At 37.9% G+C, this 21,744-nt stretch overlaps 1 protein-coding gene across 18 annotated transcripts in view; it reads right to left on the bottom strand.

Moving 5' to 3' along the window:
- tjp1b (tight junction protein 1b) overlaps positions 1–21,744 on the bottom strand; it is a 193,048-nt gene that overhangs the window by 49,066 nt on the left and 122,238 nt on the right. The window contains exon 1 of one of the 18 annotated variants that reach the window (XM_067437095.1): positions 11,757–11,877. The exons of the other annotated variants lie outside the window; for them this stretch is intronic. The gene's annotated coding sequence lies outside the window, so the exon portion shown is untranslated. Of the gene's footprint in view, positions 1–11,756; positions 11,878–21,744 lie in introns of those variants that run through there. 18 annotated transcript variants of the gene reach the window in all.

The following is a 21,744-nucleotide window of genomic DNA, read 5'->3' as shown; positions in this document are numbered from 1 at the left end:
CACACGCACTGCAGACGGAGTATGTGTGAAACGGGCATAAGGTCTCATATCCGCGGCTATAAATGGACCACTCGCCGCGGTGATGTCTTTTGCCATTTGAATAAGTTGGAAATGTCTGTCTAAATGCTGCGGGGATAGTTTGTGGCTGTTTCTTCTTTTTATCGTCTTGTTGTCGGCGTAAATGAGTTGATTGACATGACATGAATTATTCCCGCTGCTGTATACCATCAGCAAATGCGACATACCGTTGTTTTTTAATCCATCACTCTTGCCAACACCATCATAGCTTACAAAGAATCCAAAGTTCACCCAAACACCAGACCTGTTGGTTATTGGAGGATCTTCTATTTCTGGTTTGTTAAACGCAATAGCCATTTTGCCACGAGCATTCAGCGCGTAGCCTACTGATTAAGCGAGCACCTGACTGAGCAGCCTAAAACATATAGTGTTTTTTTTGTTTTTTTTTCACATGCTTCAGCGGTGTCAGGGGCATTGCCTGTTATGTCGTTTTGGTTATTGGGCTACCTTGTTGCACACATATTATTATATTTCACACACTTTTTTATTTTCCAAATCTAATTAATTAGTCCAAGAACCGTTCGGTACATAATGCGTACCGCGTACCGAACCGAAAGCCTCGTACCGAACGGTTCAATACGAATACGCGTATCGTTACACCCCTAATATATATATATATATATATATATATATATATATATATATATATATATATATAAATAAAAATATAAACTATGCATAGTCTTTACTGTGTAAATTTAATATACATTTATTCTTATTTATTCAGGAGCAGTGAGAGATTCTCTCTCTTTTCGTCATTTGATTAGCATTAATAATGACAGCAGGTCAATTTGGATGTCACTAAGACCGACTGCACGGATCCAATATGCTTATGTGCGTTTTATTTTAGGTTCACATCAGACATAACTAACTGTGTTTACTTACACGTGCTCACGCTCCATTTAGAGTCGTCTTTCGCTGCTAATTGTGCTTCAACAATTTTAAAATCACTTGTTTTTAAACCACAACTGTTATACGCATTCAAGCGGTAAGCTTTTGTGACTTCACAGCAACATCACAAGAGCGTAACCGTGATAGAGACGATTGTCAAAATCTCAACCAGTTGACAAAATTCTACCTGTTAAGTGCATCTACTGGTACATCGCCCACCCCTAGTTCTTGTCTTCTATTACAGAATAGTTGAGGAAAGAGTACTGCAAGAGAATACAGATCAGGACATGATGTAAGCTGAAATCGAACCCGTGTCGACATGAGCACACCCGCTATTTTCTATCTGTCAATTCCCACTGACCACTGTGAAGTCAATCAGCCTACTCGGATTTAGTCAGTGACTCCAAATCATAGCGTTCATTCCTTTCACAGCTAACAAGCTCATTACATCACGTGGAAGGAAGTGGATTAGAAATTCCATCTGCCTCTTGTACAATCTAGTCCTTTCTCCCTTGTTGAATGTTAAAAATGAAATGCATGAGAAGTGGTGTGAATGTTCAGTGCATCCAACAGAGATGGCCAATTCCTACTGTTCTGTAACTAATGCTACTTGCATTGAACGAGCACACTTCTGATCGTCTGGGGCATTAGATATTCACTCTCTGGAACAACAGGCTGAATCACAGAAATCTTCCAAACAAAAAAATCAAAGAGCACAGGAAGATTGTAATCCAGCAAGATAAAGCCTCAAGAGATCCTGTAATACCACAAGAGAACGTCCTTGAAAGATGATTCACATGAACTGTTTATTTGTATTCTTAGAGATGCATTACAAACTCTAGGACAGCATTTTAAAGAGATATTTCACCCAACATTTACTCGTGTTTTTCTTTCAGACTGTGCAACACAAACCAAGGTATTAAAAGTGTTTTTCTGTCTCTTTACAGGGATAGATCATCCAAAAATGATTATCCCATGATTTACTCACCCTCAAGCCATCCTAGGTGTAAGATTGAAAGGCAGTCCGCCAGACGCTAGATATTCACTTTATAAAAGTTTTAAATATGGATATTTTTCTTTACTTCAGAAGGCCTTTATTAACCCCTTGGTGCCGTGAGGATTATTTTTTATAATAAATGGATACACTTTTTTGGCTTCAAATGGGCTGCCATTCACTTCCATTATAAAGCTTGGATTAGCAAGGACATTTTTTAATATAAATAATTTTTTTCGTCTGAAAGGAGAAAGTCAAATACACCTAGGATAGCTTGAGGGTGAGTAAATTTGGGTGAACTATCCCCTTTAGGGCAAAAAAAAAAAACGTTCCTTCAGGTGTGAATGCCAAATTTGAACATTTTATTAACCTCCTAAAACACTTTGATTTGGCCAAATCTGGCAACATCCGATATATTCTTTGTGGAGAGTGTCATTCCAGAATGCACTATGATTAGCTCATTGGGAAAGAAAATGGTGCTAGTTTCTAAAATACCTAGTTTTGGCCAATTTTTAACACAACATCTCAAATCTGATCTGCAAATCTCAGAAATCATTGCGAAAAGCTCAGTAAAAAACAAAAATTCAAGATGCTTTTATATGCTTATTGAGTATTTAGCTTAGCAACATGCTAAAGTCACACTACTGAAATAAAAGGAATTTTTGTTATTTAAAAATTACATTTTAATAAATCAATCTCCAAAAATACCACATTTTTATGCCACATGCTTTGCGGTCAACTAGGGCTGGTCGATTCCGAAATTTTTGGAATCGATTCCGATTCCAATTCCTGTTTCCGGAATTGACGGAGTCGATTCCAAGAATCGATTCCCCACTGTTGTTTTCGATTCCTTTTCGATTCTTCTTTTTTTAACAAAATCGATGGTGAACCTAGTTCCGGAGTGACCGCAGGATACAAGGATGTAGAAAGTATCCTTCTCCGAAACTTTATTTGTAAAATGATGATGCGTTTCCATAACTCTGATGCATTTTAAATGATGGATTCTCCTGAAATGGCCCATTTAGCCCAGAAGTAAATGCGATTTAGCCTAATAAATCAAAAGGATAGCACATTATTCATGGATGTGCATTTATTGCATGTTTAAAACTACATGACATGTCTAAAATGCATGTGCACAGTTAAGTTAAATGACTACACTCAAATAAGTGCTTGCACAGAATGTACGAGGTAAAATAACCACAATATTAAAGAAAAAAAATTATATAAGAGTGCGCAGCTTATTTGTCAATCAGATGCGCGAGCAAGTTGCGTTCATTACTATAGCAACATAGACTCGGTCATTAAGCTGTACTAGGCGCATTTTCTTTCTGTTATCAATGGATTAATGAAAATAAAAGAAAATAGAAAATTAAAATAAGACCCTCACATCTGCATCTGTAAGCAGCGCTCAAAACCTACCGTTGTGGATAACAGAACCATTTCACAATTTAAAATTATGGAGTTTTTGTGTGCAAAATGTAGCAAACTTGTCCACGATGCAGCATCACAGAAGGAAACAATGACAATAAACACTATTAAACTAAGTGAAGGAAAGGTATAGTAATAATCAGCGATATGCGTTCTCATATGGCTCGATTTGAACGTTTCATACCATAAAAATAAGTAGTTAGAATTACGTTCTAGTGACGTCATCACACAATGACGCAAAAAAACGCTGAATTGCTTTATTTTTAACTCGTAATTTGAAACTAAGTGTTCAAAAGAACCTTTTGCAAAAAATAAATAGACTTCCAATCATTATTAGTAAGCGAGAGACAAGTGAATAAAGAGGAGTCGATTCCCCGAGATGGAATCGATTCCAAACGTTGGAATCGACTCTCGATTCCCAACGCCTTGGAATCGAGGAATCGATTCTTTTTGGAATCGATTCCCAGCCCTACGGTCAACATGCTTTTTTGATTAATCTCAAAATGCATTGCGATGAGTTCAGTGAAAATTTGTTTATGCTTATTAAATGAGCATTAAGCTTAATATCATGTTAATATCCAATTAAAATCAACTTAATTGTGAGTCATGTCTGCATAGAGTGATGCAGGTATGACAATTTTGTAGGCCAAACCGCAGGAGCAAGTTAGCATTTAAGCACTTCTGGCTCCATCATCCAGAAGTCAGTGTTTTTTTTTTAAATGGCTGAATGAAGGTCTGTGGTGAACACAAGCTCAAGACACTTATTACGTTTTATTCTACGACACAAATATATCAGTATTACCCCACGTGTGATTTTTTTAAAGCTGTTATTTTTCTTGAAAAAGGCCTTTGCTAACAAGTGGCTAAATGGGACTACAGAGGCTGTCGAGGAGATTAAACGTCATCCCACCAAACAGGTAAAGTCCGCTTTTACAGCCTCATTAAGCTCAGAATTGTGCTCTTATAAACTAGACTAACTGAAAATATTTTGAGATAAAAACTGAAAGAATTGTTAGAAGCTTTGTGATGGTGACAAAGTCGAGCGGCCGTGGTGTAGTCCGTTTATAGCTTACATTTAGCTTTTTACTTCTGGCGACTGAATTTAGGCTTCAAAATTCATAAAAGTTGTGTCTGTGATGATAAACTTGATGGCAAAACGTGCAAGTACCATAAAAATTTGCTGATATCAAGCTTGTTTTTTGTGATAATCCAAAAGCCTATAGGAAAATCCAATTGGGTTTGAAAATCCTTATCAAGGGAACCGGCGCGATGCTCACTGACAGTTGGCCTACAAAGTGACATCACACCTGCACCACTTTTGACGTTGCAGCATTCCAAATCATTCACTTATAAGGTTCTGCAACGGTTAGGATGACACCTTGGAAGGTAGCTAACTATGTAGGCAGTAGACAGGTAGCTCACTAGGCTTTAGATTTATCCTGTTAAACACAACATTGCTCATCTACAGTTCCTCCTGACAGTCTAGGCAAGCTGCCAACCGGCTCCAAAGTTGGAGGGTAAGGATAGAAACTTACCCAGGAATTACACCACACCAAGAGGGAGAACAAACTTTTTGTTGTCTTAACCTAGACAGCTTTTAAAAATATATATATAAGCTGTAAAGGAAAATACAAACTACTATATGTATACATTTTTGCACAAACAACATCAGCAACTGACAAGCAGAAATCCCACTTGAGGGGAAAACAATATGGTACTTTGGTACTTAAAAATTCATAAACAAAAATGTGCAAAATGCAGGGCGACTGAAGCCCGACTGGGAAAAGTCTGCACTCTGGAGAGCAAAAGGAGGGTTGGGAGGATTTATTCCCATCTTAAAGCTGATCGGCGCCGTAAAAACGCTGATGCAACATTCCCTGCACCATTTTGCCAGAATTTATGGGTGGTTTTCAATGGCCAGTCGAAAAGCTAACAAAGGGGCCACTTGATTCCTGATGACAGTAAATCTAAGGTTCACAGTTTCTTCTGAAGTTTTGTTAAGTTTACATGCCGTGAAAGAGCTCTTTAGAGAGTTTAACAGTCATCTTTTTTAATGGGCTACAAAGGCAGAACATGACTGGGCAATACCGTTCCTGACTTTTACCATCCCGTTCGAAATTGACCCGAAGGCCCAGAAAAGCTGCACGTTTAAGACTTTTGTTTGATTCTGTATGTTCAAGCTCCATGTCAAATGTAGCCTATTTGACTTTGGCTAACAGCAAAAAAAGAGGGTAAAAACATTTTTTTTTTTCTGATGAGGCAGCATTCTGGTTGTGTTTGTAAATGTAAAGATTTGTAGCACTGTAGCTTTTTGCACTAATTGGCCTTGAGAGCAGCAAGGATGGAGCGATACGGTGAGAGAGAAAGAGAAAGAGACGGTTCTCTCATTTTCTAATTGACTGCTGTGTCTCCCACCAATCATTTGTCAATCAATCTTTCAGGCAAAATTAATCATGATAATAATCGCCCAAGCCAAAGGCTAACATCAAAATCCATATTTAAATGAATTGCAAGTTGAGTCCCAAAGGAAGTTACAATTCTGCTTTAGTATATAGTCTTGTGCATGTGATACAGCAAAACATGATCCATCCGAACAGACTTCTGCTTTTAAAGTTTCCCTCCATACTATAAAATAACTTGCAAGTCCACAATGAACACAGACGACATCACTACTACTCCAAATACTGTCAAAAAGAGAGCATGTCACACATTTCAGGATGCCCACAGGCTGCAATCAAACGCCTGATGTCAAATGTGCCATAAAAATATTTCTGTGTGATGGGAATCACTGTAACGATAGTCCTGATGCTGCTATAAAACGTACAAGGGATTCATTGTGACAGATTTCCTCAATCAAGACATTCCCACGCTAGAGATAAAACTTCATTGCGTCAATTCATCAACCTGCTCAAGTAGCGAATTGCTCGTCTGAGGAAAGTCATGGCGGCAAGGTTATGAAACACGCCGTTTGTTGAAGACAGCGCCACTTTGAGCGGATTGTGAGATGTTGAATTTGATCTGGTCATGTAAACACCTAAAGTTTGGAGGACAAGTCAACAGATTTTTAAAGGTTTTGTTTGTAATAGTAAACTGGCTGTCTAGTGTAAATATCAGGGTTGAAAATGTGTTAAATTAATAAGCTGAAATTAGTGATGCAGAGGATTTTCTGATCTGGACATCTTAGTAAGGTTTTAAGAACGAACCCCTAAATGGGGTTTTCCATGAGCTACCAAGATCATGCGCTGGATGCTCCAAGGACACTATAGCCACGCTTCCACCGCAGGAACTTTCCAGAGGGACTTCAGCGTGGTAGTCGGTGTGTTTGCAGGTTTGTATAAAAATGTTCCTCTCAGAAAATTCCTGCTCGCAGCGAGGTACTTTTTCTTTTCTTTTTCTTTTTTAAGTTTCGGGGTGAGAGTTGTGCATGGATTTTATTTCAACCACAATTTTGAAAAGTCTGTTGTGGTGTGCAGTAAGAGTTTTCTATTCGAATCAACAATGAAGTTTAAAAAAAATTACAACTGATGGACAAACGGCGAGGTCAGGCTTTGTTAAAGGGATAGTTCACTCAAAAATGAACATTCTGTCATCATTTACTCACCCTCAAGTTGTTCCAAACCTGAATGAATTTCTTCGTTCTGCTGAACACAACAGAAGATATTAAGAAGAATGTTGATGATCTATATAAGCTTGTTTCACAAAATAAAACATTTTAAAAGATAATTGCAACTTTTTAACTCGCAATTCTGACTTTTTTCTCAAAATGATGAGTTATAAAGTTGGAATTGCAATACATAGTCACAATTAACTTTTTTTTTTTTATTTCCGTGGCGGAAACAAGCTTCCGTAGACAAAAACTCGCAATTACGACTTTATATTACGAAACTCTGACTTTATAACTATAACTTATGACTTTATAAGACGTCTTTTCTCAGAATTGAGATATAAACTTGCAATTGCGTAATATAAAGTCAGAATTGCAAGCTATAAAGTCCAATTCTGAGGGAAAAAACATTCTCAGATTTTTAATTCCGACTTTATATTTCACAATTCTGACTATATCTCACAATTGCGCGTTACACCGTCACAATTGCGAGATATAAACTTGCAATTCTGACTTTATAACTCGCAATTGCGAGAGAAAAAAAAAACTTTATTATTATTCTGTGGCAGAAACAAGCTTCCATAATGGACTACGTGACATACTCCATAGAATTTATTTCCCTAATATGGAAGTCAATGGGGTCAATACACTGTTTAGTTCTTCAAAAGATCATTTGTGTTCAGTAGAAGAAATAAATTAATTTAAGTTTGGAACAACATGAGGGTGAATAAATGACAGAATCTTCATTGTTGTGTGAACTATCCCTTTAAGTTTATATGTGGAGGATGTAATTCAGCAGAAACTGGCGTGCAGTCCTACATCACCAGACTGGAAACGGGCTTATGAATGTTAAGTCATGCTACATGCACCCACTGTTTGCACACATTATGCTAAATATTGCGTTCCCAAATTGACCGGTTGCACATTCACCTACACCTTGGTCAATTATATCTTCATATTGCAGGAAGAATTCTAGCTTGACTGGCAGCCAATGCTCTATACTGTCAGAGGTCTGAAATCACGGACAGCTATGGACCCTCTCACAGATGGATCGGACAGATGAACACAGCCGTAACGAGTGGCCAGGGCCAAACTATTCTGACAGGAAGCTACCCAAGTCATTTTTAATTAATGATACAGAACCTGTTTTGAGGGGGTGGAAGAGGTTATCAATTCTAACAGAGCCTGAAAAAGTCAATTACAGGAAGATGCACAGATGGTGTGAGTATCTGTGGTTTTAACGTAACGACAACTGGATGGGGGCGATCTGACAGGGAGGCTGATAAAACTTGGGTCCGGGATAATTGGCTTGCAAGCGGCATGCAAACAATCCATGAAATTTGTGCGCAAGTTCACACTTGGCCTTCTAATAGCCAGACTCTAGAGACACTTTCAGAGATAACGCCTAGACCTGAGATGCCCCATTAAAACGGAAAACGCTATCTGCATCTTTAGGGGGGGAAAGTGACGGAGTTGTGTGAGTTATTTTCTGCTTACCACCAAGTCGCCTCTTTGTAATGCATGACTGAGGCATTGCGAATAGTAAGTGTCAAGCTCGTCTTAACTGCTAACAGTCATTACTATGCTAGTGTGAACTGAGAGGCAGCGATTCAGTGTCTTTTTAAATCTGGATATGCAGCACATTATCCTTCACCACAGGAGAGTGAAATCGAGAGAGCGAAACGGAGAGAGCAAGAGGGAGGAACTATAAATAGCTCTCGTTGTCGCCGTTGGGTTCAGATGCAGGGAACTAGTGGGGCTGTGATGCGGACGACATGAAGATGACGTTCAGGGGGAGACTGTAGCGGTGGAGTGCTGCAAGAGACGCACAGCTAATTTACAATGTCGACAAGTGCTATTTGACCATTTTTACGAAGTTGTGCAAGTGCATGTGCAGGTCTGAAATGATACGGAACTAACGCAGAGGTGCCATACCTTAACCGATTTAGATACCATGTTGGCCACTGAAAAAAGTTTGAGTCACAAAGTTGTGGAGAAATTACCAATTTAAAGAATTTAGTGTTCATGATATAAGAAAAGTAAGGTAAAAGTAACATATCTGCATCAGATAATATTAGTACTTTTTTATTGTTATTGGTAGAGATTCACAATATTATAACTTGAACTTTTGTTTCTAAATAAATAAAGCAGTAATTGATGTCAAAAATCACAAGCATTACACTTGTAAATTAAATTACTCTACATACAGTTTATTAATCTGTAATATTTTATCAAATGGATGATAAAAAAAACGTAATCCAATGAGCTCTAAACTAATTGTATAATTTTTATTTGAAGCTAGGGGAACAATGTGACAGAATTAATTATTGTTATTTCAGAGATTTTTAAATATATTCTTATTATTAACAAATAACCAGACACCTCAGAACTCTGAAACCAGAATTTAAAAAAAAAAGTTTTTATGCTCAACACTTAAGCCGGGTGCGCACTGTGCGATTTTGGCCACGATTTGGCCGTCTGAGACAAATTGAGCAAATCCTAAAAGATTCCTCAGATCCTAAGCTAAAATCTGACGTCTTTGGTCGTTAGTTTGACATGTTCACCGGCAGCCGTTTAATGAGCGCTGTGATCAAATTTTACCTCAGACGAAATTCTGGCAGTGTCAGAAGATTTGGCACACAATCCTGCAGTGTGACTTCTCCTACGACGACAGTCAAATATCTCCGTTTTCAAGACAAACTATGACCAAAACGAGAGCTAGAGATTTCTTTATAGCCAGCATTTCAGTCCCGCGTGTAATGCAGCTCACTGTCACGGATCGCGTCATTCATTGATGATATAAAACTCCGGACAAGTTTTCTTGCGCGTCCGTTTTTAGCGCGCCTTCAGTATCGTACAGTCTGACATTAATGGCAACTGAGATCTTACAGTGTGACATGGCTTACATCGGAGATCATGTTCGTACAGTCTGACAAGGGACATTCGCAAACGATTTTGAAAAATCGCAGTGTGTAGGACCCATTACTGAAATTAAAAATTATTGCACATGAGAGACTTGGTGTTTTTTCAAAACAAAGAGAAAAAATACATATGTACCGGCATTGGCCAAAATGAGCTGAAAAATATCTGAATATCGGACATCAGCAAAAATCCAATGTCGTGTGTCCCTAGTTATTGATCAACCTTGTCTGTGTCTGCACATTTAAATCTTTTTTTTTGTTGTTGAGGATTTTATATTACTTTTCTCCATCATCTACAGTAGCATTAACTAGGGATGGCTCTAGATTATTGGTTCTTGCAGAAACTCAAAGGTGTTGCAGAAACTCAAAGCTGTTTGTTTGAAACACGAGAACAAACCTCATTGGCTATTGCAGAAACTCAAAGGTGTTACAGAAACTCAAAGCTGTTTGTGTGAAACACGAGAACAAACCTCATTGGCTCTTGTGGAATCTAACTACACTGTAAAAAAATGTTGTTGTTTTTGTTGGTTTAACTTAAAAAATTAAGTAACCTGGTTGCTTTAAAATTTTGAGTTTATTGAAATGAAAAATTTGAGTTGATACAATAGCACTATTTGGCATGTTTCATTGCATCATCAGAAATAAAACACACACAATTACCCAAAATGCTTACAAAATCTTTTAATAATCTTTTAATAAAGGTTGTCGAATCTCAAAAAATGTTCATTGTATTAACTGCCAAAATTAAGGCAACCACGTAACTTTTGTTCTAAATAATTTTTTACAGTGTAGGCATGGCTCTAGATTTGGGACAAGATGTAACAATTCTTAGGGAAAAGCATGTTTGACCATGTTTTTTACTTTTTTAGGATACAAATCAACCTTAGAAAATCTAAAACTTGCAACCAACTTGCAAATACATGGGGCAGAAAAACAAAAAAACAAAAAACAGGAAATGATACAGAGAGGACCCCATGCCCTCATGAATGTGTCAAGGTCAATAAGCCTCCTAAAATAGATAGATCATTAGATAATGCATACATCATCATGATAAAAATAATTCAAATTCTAACTGTGGACAATATGACCAGGAACAATTCGTTTTTAAGAAAGTAAACTGTGTCATTTTTAAGTCAGAATTAGTGACTGGGATCATTCTTTACCACAATACTACAGACATTTGCACGATCAGACCAAGGTTGTGTGTTAACAGAGCCAGACAGAGCAAGAAGCTGCATTGGATGGACAGTGCAAACTAATTCTCCCAGAGAACATTGCGTATGTTGACTGGAAGCCAAAAGATGATGAGGGTGGTGGAAAAACATCCAAATGTCCCTCTTAAATACACACACACACCACCTTTGGATTTGGCATCAGCCTGCAACACGGAGCTGATGACTGATGACTTCAGAAATGGAGAAAGATGCGTCTCAAAGTGCTGACGATGGCTAAAAGCCCCAATCCAGGGGTATGTGATCCCGCTACTCAAACGGAGGAGCAGGAAAGCTCAAAGCAAGGAGAGGTGGTCCCCAGAGGACGACATAGTGATATCCTGCACATACACGCCACAGCAACGTCACCACCGCTGCAGATTTTCAGCGCTAAAGGCACACAATCACAGCAGTGACACGAAAACTAAATCGCTAACGTCAATTTGCACAACTGTTGGAGCACTTGTTGTACTCCGCCAAAGTATTAGGAAACTACAACGCACCACTGCCAAAGGTCTAATGTGCTCAGCATTTCAGACCCAAACCAGGTTCAACTTGATTGCAAGTTACTTGCATATGCACAACAATAATAACAAGAACCGCAATCGATGAGCATAAGCATTACTTACAGCCGTTAGATCACCTCAGAAGAACCAGAAACGCATGTAGCTTTCTTCAATCATATGGGTTTTCCGAAACCAGGGTCCCGCAGACCCGTGCGCATGCCGGCAAAGCTCCAGCCCTCATACTGATCCTGCCTGATCACACCGAGATCCCCGAGTCAGTCGGCATGAGGCGGGGGAGGGAGGAAGATAGTGCAGAGAGAGGGGGAAGGGAGGGAGAGAGAGGTACAAACAAAACGAGAGTCCCAGCCCTGGTATCAAGCAGTGGCCAGTAACTATTCAATCACTTCGGAAAAGAGATGAGTCGCATCCACAGACCGCATTGATTTGCTGAGCAGCTCAGGTGCTTTTAAAAAGTACTCCGAGCACTTCCAGTAAAGTTGCATCACCCCATCCGAATCGTCTTTAATTCTCACCGAGCTCTTGCTTTACTTCACGCCAAACGTGCGCCGTTGAAGTAAATCCCCGTGGCTTGGCAACATTGAAGGGAGTAAGTGTGTGTACTGAACTGCAGCAGTGCTTCACTGTAGAACTGCTCTGCTCAGTAGGAGCACAGATCCATCTGCAGTAGAAAGTGCTGTATCGGCCTTAACCCTTTCAGTGCCACTGGGGGGGACAACGCTCCAAAAATCCCTCTATTACTCCAGGCTATGAAGCCTGCAGGTACATGCCAACTACAGAAATGTAACACTGGAAGTCATCATTATACAAGCGGTTCATCTCACTAAGGCGTAGATGTAGTTTTAAAAAATATTCATGAATTTGGTCAATCATAGGCTAACCAAAGTTAAGTCTCTTGCCGGTTGTCAAAATGTCAGTCAAAATACCAGAATTGAATGGAAAGTCCACCCAAAAATTTAAATTCTGACATGTCATTCCACACTTCTATGACTTACTTCCACAGAACAAAAAAGGCTATATTTCGAAGAACAGTCAACCCCTTAAAGGGGTACTTCAGCGCTGGGAAGATTAATCTGTATTTAAACTGGGTCATTAATGTAGTAGAAATGTGAGTATTTTTGAATTTGGTGCCTTCTAGACTGAGAAAAGACAGAAAATGTATTTTTGTCTCTGAGATGAAAGACTACAATTCCCAGAATGCTTCACTGCCCTGTGAGGTCATTCCCAAAGCCACCGCTACAGGGTTACTGTAACTGAGTTGGAGAAGACACTACAATTAAATACTGAACGTGTCTGTTCAATATAATGAGTGAGTCGCCGCGCGAGTGTCACAGCACTGAGCACTAACTGCAGGAGTGAGATAAATGAGCTGATGAGCTCTCGTGATGAGAGCTGAGGTAATCGCGACTGCACTCGCGGCATACATTCACAACGCGAGTTCAGTCTGGCGCACTTCAGTTCATGCCTTTACAAGCTTAACTTTCATAGAAATTCATTTCCCATTTTATGTAACTGATTTAAAAAAGTTATGACGAATCTTAAAGAAAAAAAAATGTATGACTTACTTAAGACTAGTCTAATTTTATGCAACCGGCCCCTGATTTAATTTTTGATGATTACTAAAATATGCGATGCGAAAAAAGCCAATAATAAAAAGAGTACCAAGCGTCCTGCTAGTTAGGGGTCAATTTGTATGGACATTTCTCAAAATATATTATTTTGCTCTGGTTTTCTGTAACTAGTCTTGTGTGTCACAGACAAGTTTAGAATTTTAATTTTGAGGTGAAATATCCCTTTAACACAACAACACCTATTATTGTAATTCATCATTGTTGAATTGTTGATTTCGAAGAAGCAAAATTGCAAAATTGAAGAAGACTTTTTGACCACATTACACCTAACCATGTACAACATTCCTATTTCCAGTGGTGGGCTGTTAGGGCCTTCTCTGCTGGCCCTGTCAAAATCATTATATATATATATATATATATATATATATATATATATATATATATATATATTATATATATATATATATACATATATACATATACACACATACATAACTATTAAATATACACATAATATAATTATGTGTATATTTAATAGGTATTTTTATAAGAATTATCATGTTTAGAGAGTAGGGTTTTTATGAATTGATGTACGTATGGAATGTATGTCTGTATGTTGATGTGCAGCAGTTCTCTCATCCAAAACAAATTTCTCCTAAGGGAGACAATAAATGATACCTTGACCTTGATATAATATAAATATTATATATATATATAACATATAACAATTATATTTCAAAGAAATATATTATATATCAAAGAATGTATTTATTTTTGGTGTATTTTCCATATGTTATCATATAAATGCATCACAGCCCCGAGGACAAGCAGTAGTAGAATATCTTGCCTTCCATTGAAGCTGCTGTTTTCCATTGGACCATAGCTTTGACTGACGTGGGTCATCAGCCAATCAAATTTTGATGTGTAGTGATAGAACGGCCCAGAGGCCCAGCGATGTGTCGGCGCGCTACCCCCCGCTGATGTCATCAGCCGTTTGAACTTTTCGCGGGTTGTGAGCGTTCTGTGTGAAATTAGCTATGGCCGCCGCAAATGACGGGCTGCTTGCGAATGATCGATCCCGATGTCAAGCTGGTAATGTTAGCTAAAAAGCTGTGTTTTTTCTGTTTCTTTGAATGTTCTGTTGGTCCGTGTTTTTGTTTGTATTTGTATGTGTGCCGTATTTTGTGCCATATAGTGCAGTATCATCAATAAATAGTCAAATTGCCTTTTTGTCTCACATATACTTTTTGCTTGCCCCCTTCCCAACGAACACTATGAAAGCGAAGTTCGTAATAGTATTGCGTACAGTGCAAATTGTATTTTGTATATATCAGTGTGTGTGACTCACGAGTGTGTGTGTATGTGTGGACACAAATGTGTAATATGACATGGGTATGACAGGTATTAAAAGGGTGAAATATGAGGACATGGGCCATGTCCCCACTTTTCAAAACACTAATAAATAATACAGGATGAGGTTTTTTTTAGAAAGTAAAAAAGCAGAATGTTTACTGTAATGACTGTAATGTTTAGGGGCAGGGGCAGTGTAAGGGGATAGAAAATACGGTTTGTACAGTATAATAACCATTGCGCCTATGGAATGTCCCCATATGTCACAAAAACAAACGTGTGTGTTTGTGTGTGAGTGTTGTTATGGCGACGGCGTGGGGCGTGTTGATCGTTAGATCGTTAGTGAAGGCCCAGACTGAAACCTCACGGTACGCTAGTGCCAATTCCCAATAACACAATTTGGATGGCATTAATGAGAAATTTGGCTAGTCAGTCAAAACAATGGAATTTCACTGTGGGCAGAGCTACCTGTTGTGACAACTGCAGACATGGACACGAAAAAAACAAACATTTTTAATTATTTATAAGGAAAAGAGTGTCAATCTGGTGCCTATTTCACTAAGTATTTTCAACCCCCACTGACTTTCAAATATGAACAATACATTTTTAACTATCCCCTTAAGTTTATCATCAGTACAGTTTATATTATCAAGTTAAAAACATCAAAACTGTAATACTTAAATATGACTAGATAAGTTATATTTGAAGTAAATAACAAAAAGTCGAATGCCTTATGGCACCAGAGCTTCCTCCATTGAACTCGAAACCCACTGTGTAATTGCCACTCCATACTCCCTAAAAATGTTAGAAATGCAGTCTGCATGTGTAGCTCCTCAACAGGCTGTCAGGCTGGAATGCACGAGACAGAAGTAACGGCAGATTCCACGCACGTTTTCCTTTCTGCACTCCTTACCACAGCTAAAACATGGGATTACTTAGCTATCAATAGAGGCAGCAGAAAAATAACACGCTGACCAGAGTTCATATATAAACGGTCGTCTAGACTTGTGATGCTGACAATGCTACATACTAAACATGTTTTCTTTAAATTCAATATGAGGTGTTGATAGAGGTGACAAGTTAATAAACGTGTCTTTCCGCTGAATAAGTGCCATTTTAAGCCCGACCAACAAGTTTTGTTCTCGTAGGATACAGGCTGTGTCAGCAGTTTAATGGTCAAAACATAAGCATTATGTCATGTCCAAAAGGTTTATTTAAGTTATTAAAAATATTTGCATATTTGGTTACATTTTTATTTCACAGTGATGCTTGATTCATACTGAGATCCGGGAAGAAATCCCATCTTCCTTAGTTCATCAACAAGACTAGACAGCCTGGTGAACATAAGCAGAGTTTTGTCAGCCATCTCCATACTGCCAGCTCCCTACATCTCGTTTCCAAAGCCATTCTGCAGCATTGTGACAAATATGTCTACACTAGTGCAATGAATATGAGATATACAGAATGACTAGACTACCAAATTACACTGTTCAGAGGAGATGCTTTTAAACTGCAGATAGCTAGGCATAAAAATCAGAATTGCTAATCTGTCTGGCGTTGTTCGGTTAAGTTTTGTGGCAGAAATGCAGTCATTTCAATAGGAATCCACACGATTGGGAATTTAGCTGTAGGGAAATCTTTTCAGATTTGGATTTTAAAAGTTGATCATGTGGATTTTGCCGCATTGACCAACAGAAAGCAGCTTGGTTTGAAAGTGACCAGTGTTAGGGAAAATTACTTTTAAAAATAATGAATAACAATATTTAGTTACTCCCTAAAAAGTCACTAATTCTGATAAGTTACTTTACTAAGTAACTAAGTTACTTTTTATGGAAAGTAAATCATTCTGGGCTGGGCTTGCTTGCTTAGTTTTTCAATTACAAAAAGTGCTTTTTTAAAGACCCTATCACACCAAAAGCAAAATGAATAAGCCTCAAGCTGAAGGAAGAAAAAAAAATGCCACAGATGACTTCTAGAATGATTGGGGTGATTTTATAGAGGAGGAATCTCCATAGAAAATAATGAACAAATAGATAAATACAACAGAAGAAATATACAACGGGAAAAAAAACAGTGCTTTATGTTTTTTAGGTAAGTCTAAGAGTATTCACAAACATAAATTGAATAATCAAAATTTAATGTAAAAAACACTGCATAGTCTTTACTGTATCAATTAAATATAATTAATCTTTGTTAAAGCTAAACAACGTGCAGAGAGCGTCAGGTTTATTAGGCTGCTGTCACTAAGACCGAATGCACAGATACAATATAATGATACGCATCTGTTTTCCTTCTCAATTGTTTACATTAACGCAAGCCACAAGCAATGATACAATGATATTCTGTTTACAATGATATTCACCTAGACAATTTTTGCATTTGTGTGTCCATTCAAGGACAAGTAGACAAGACATTTTACTTTTTGATGGTTAAACTAAATAGTCACATGCATTTTAAAAGCGGGGTGCCAGATCAACTATGATCCCAGTACTTGACATTGCATATCCTGCGATGTAACTTTCGTGGATGCGCACATTGCGATATTGATGCTAAAATTATATATAGTGCAGCCCTACTCCGTGTGATTGGCCACTTACTGTATTGAAAAAGTAGCAGAAAATCAAAGCTTTATTGTACTATATTCGTGCAACGTAAAAGCGAACACTGATAATTGAATCGCTAAAAATAAGCCACATGAAAAATTTAATTTTGGAAACTACATAACCGGATGAACAGCAAAAAGGTGCAGTGCAAGCTAACAGCTTAGCCTACTAGTTTAAAGAAATGCTCTTTTAATTACGTAGAATCATGATAACACTATGTTTCTAATCAGGGATTCACGAGGGTTTCGACATTTGCCGTTGGATGGCCATCTTGGTAAGATCCCCAAGCGGCCGTTTTCTGAGCTTGACAAATTGCTTCCCGTCGACAAGTCGTAATGTTGGATATTTCGTAGCAAATCTGCTGATAAAGCTTTTCAGTGCCATTAACATCGGCTATGTTTGAACTAGTCCGAGTAAACGCAAGAGAGGAAATTACTATCCAAATTCTGACAATCTGAAAACTGATGCCATGTTTAAGATTCCGTTAGTATGAACTGATCCCATGTAAGACCCCATCTACATCCACTGAAGGACTTCTTTGGGGGCGAAAAAAGAAGCAAAAACGTGACAGCAGTAAAGCGACTGTATCGAAAAGGCTATAAATAGCTCAAGGCTGCTGACTCTACAGTATTATAAAGAGCCCACAGGTAATGATTAGGGCTCAGATTTCAGCGCGAGCGAGGGGACACGTATGGATGGATGGATGTTGTAGTTAATTTCCATTCAATGACCTCCGCCAGTGACATTCACATAGCTTAAAGAAACCATGCATGTGTGTGGATTTCTATATTCCACATGAATGTTAAAACTCAAAGTAATGTTCTAATTGTTCAACCAAGCCCAAAAATGACTAGGCTGTGAAAAGCATGCAATAGAAAGGAACTAAATAAAGGTAAAGAATGTTGTGGCTTTGATTTCTCAAGAACATTATTTATAAGCTACATCCTCCATGGAAAGACATTCATGTGTGTTTGGAAGAAAAAGAGGGCGAGCGCTCCCTTTAAGACTGATGCACCTGAAGTGTGGCGGAGCTCATGTAGGGGTAGGGGATGTTATTTTAGGATCTCAGCTGGTATCAGAGGGGAGGATGGGGAATCTCTTATGATGGCCAGACCACCAGCAACGTCACACTTGTGCCTGAAGGATCACGTCAGGGATCACTCACTTCCTGCCATTCCACTGTGACACGGCTAACTTTAGATCCCTCTCTTAATGGAATCACATGCTTTGACTCACAGGTGACAAACACAGCAGATATTTCACAAATTCACAAACTGTTAAATGACAGATGCCGCAGGCTATAAATTACAGGATCACAAACCAATGAGATTTCTGAAGTTTATATTCATTGGCTGATATTATAAAATATATATTATGAGGGTTAATATTTTCCAAATAAACAGTATTGAACAGTATTTTATTCTAAAGATGCATCAATATTAAAGGTAGGGGTGTGCACGAATATTCGAATAGTCGAATATTCTATCTGTAAGGGAATAAAAACATCATCAAAGTAGTCCATATGTGGCATCAGTTAGTTAATTAGGATCTCTTGAAGCATCGTGTGTCAAACTGCCAAACTGCTGAAATCACATGACATTGGCGATCCGAATCATGAATCAATACGCTGGCCATTTGAATCTTTATTTGATGATTGAAAACAAACGCAGAAGAGAAGACAATGCTGAATAAAGTCTTAGTATTTGTTATTGTACTTATAGCGGTAGCCATGTGCAAAATGCCCCATATATATATATTAGTATGTACAATAAAGTATGATGAATATGTTAGCATTTTATAAACTAAAATTTAGAGTAAAATGTAGTTTTTATGCACCAAAAAATAACTGTCCACGTATGTGGACGTCATGCAACAGGGGAGTCAGGTTGCTGTCAGTCTGATTTCTGTAACCTGCTAGTATATCTGTTCTATTTTTGCAAAGATGTTAATAAAAGAGACATTAAACAAATATATCAGAATAAATAACCATTAAAATGACATATTACGCCATTAAATGGCAACCTTACACATACATACCGAGACAAATCTAAATTTTTGCACAGGTACAGGGACAGCACAGGTCAAGCACAAGTGATGAGGAGTATGAGCCAGCAAAGGCCAGCTCTAGGCTTTCGCATATATGTAACTACCATTGTAATTCCTACAAAATGTGTTGTATTGTTATTATATTGTTTTTAATAACTGGGCTGATATATATAGCAAAACATTCCATAATAAAAAACACAATGTTCCATATTGTCATCTGTAGCTTTGTCCCATTTTACGCCTTAGTTGCATGGTGTACACATACGTGGACAGTTAAATAACTTTTAAATTAAGCTAAATTTTGTAAAAATGAAAATTGATTTAAATTTTAGCATCATATTAAAGTAATAAAAATAATATTAAAAAATCTAGATAATGTTTTTTCATAATTCATGCATGAAAGGGATTGCGATTAATCACACATTTTTATCAGTACCTTCTATCATGTACCTTAAATTAATATGTTTCAAGTTTTTAATAATCTAATCAACATGGGCATGGACAAGTATGCATCCATTATGCAAATGTATGTTTATTAATTAGTGAAACCGTACTCAGAGCAAGAAGACTAGACATGTATCAAGGGTCACAGATGTTTATCAAACAACTTGTTCATGTCTCTTAAGCCTAAGATTAACAATTCAGAATAAGCAGTGATTTCTCTCATTTTAAGAATATAAATAAAGGGAGTTTTTACACTGGCAGTTTAATTCAGAACAGGGCACAGTTCATATAAAAGATAAGAGATACACGTTCCATATTGAACTGCTGATATTTTGTGTGTGTGTGTGTGTGTGTGTGCGCGTGTGTGTGTGTGTGTGTGTGTGCCTAACTGTGCCGCGATTCACACGAACGCTGTGAGAAACACAGACTTGGGAGCGCCCATAAATAAAATTAGTGCCGTTAAAAATAATTCTGCGTTAACACGTCATTAACGTGTTAATTTTGACAGCCCTAGATTAAATTATAAACAGATTAACTTTAAGTGAGTGAAAAATAGGAAAAATAAGCATGGACAATTAAACAGACATAGCAATAAATGTAAAAAAATCTTTATGTTTAGGCCTAATTCGTTGGCACAATGAAATAACAATGAACAATTGTTTTGCAGATTTTGGTAATTATCTACCAAAACCAATAAACATGAAAAAATAAATGCACTAAAATTAACACAGCCAATACTGGTATGGTAATATTGTGTTCTCCTACTGAAACTTTGGTTTCAAAATATATTCAGTTACTGGTAAATAACTAGATATTAGAAATTAAATTACATTAAATAACAAAAAGATATTAAGTTCTAATGTTATTTCATGCATTCTGATTTATTTACTCTGTTAAAGAGTTGGATTCTCATGCTTAATATGGCCAAAATGTCAAAAACAGGTCGGATGTATGGGAGTATTTTTGTGCCAAATACAGGATTTAAACCAGTTTTCTTTCGACTATGGCCCTGAATGATATCATAAAGGGTGGAATTGTCACTAGAGAAGTGTGTTTATGGTTTTGAGGGAAAGAAAACCTTGTTCAGCTTCCCAAATAACCCAGCGTTAAGGAAACGGTGGATGCAGTTTGTTTTTCTGGAGCAGGAACGGAGTTCTGCAAGTGTGCGTGTTTGTTCCTGTTCACAAATCGCAACTGCAGGCGGTGAGTGAAACTGCATCAAAAGTCTGTGTTTTGTTGGCAATTGTACATGCATATAATGTTAACAACATGAACGTATAGTGAACCGAAAGTTATCCAGGGATAATGCCATGATGTATTTTGTGACTGTATGTGTGCTCGTGACTCTTTAGCTTCGCCCACTGCAGAGATATGAAGGATACAATACTACTCAAGATTGACATGAGATTGGCAGAAACTAAGTCAATATCAGTATACAATATCATTTATTGCAACGGTTATCAGTAACAACGTGAAAATACATCAGAGCCACCCTAAAACAATACCTTAAAATTCAACAGAGGACACTAAGAAGGAAGCAAACCCTTACAGCGTATCAATAATCAGAGCTATCAGATGAGATGCTCACTCTAAATCCAGCCTACCACAACAGACTCACTCACACCGGAGTGCAAGCTGGGAGTTATCAGAGACCTCCATGGAGCCCAGAGAGGACCGGGAATGCTCTGATAACAGTTGTGACTCGACCCCCACCGACAAACACACACCATCTCCCATGGTGAACAAAAGCAGGAGGGTCGGCTCCAGTGAGATATGGATATCAGGCTCTCATTTCAAGTAATCAATTCAGAAGATGAACAAGGACACACGACTGATCACAGACGGACTTGTGCAAACAGCCTCTAATGAAAGCACGCAATTACAAATACGTCATACACGCACATCTTTTGGATCGTTTACAGCTGAAATGCTATTTTAATGAATCCCAAAGAGTAAAAAAATGGCCTCATTTAGGGAAGCAGAATAATTGTGCGCTTCTACCCGGGTCGTATAAATAGGTGCGTCTCGGGACGCTGCATCTAAAAATTGACAGAGGCTAAATTAAAGTGGCCAAATGAA

This window comes from Pseudorasbora parva, chromosome 25 (assembly GCF_024679245.1).
Source record: "Pseudorasbora parva isolate DD20220531a chromosome 25, ASM2467924v1, whole genome shotgun sequence".
NCBI classification, from domain to species: Eukaryota; Metazoa; Chordata; class Actinopteri; order Cypriniformes; family Gobionidae; genus Pseudorasbora; species Pseudorasbora parva.
The sequence above is the reverse complement of the archived record's forward strand: the minus strand, read 5'-3'. Positions and strand labels throughout refer to the sequence as shown.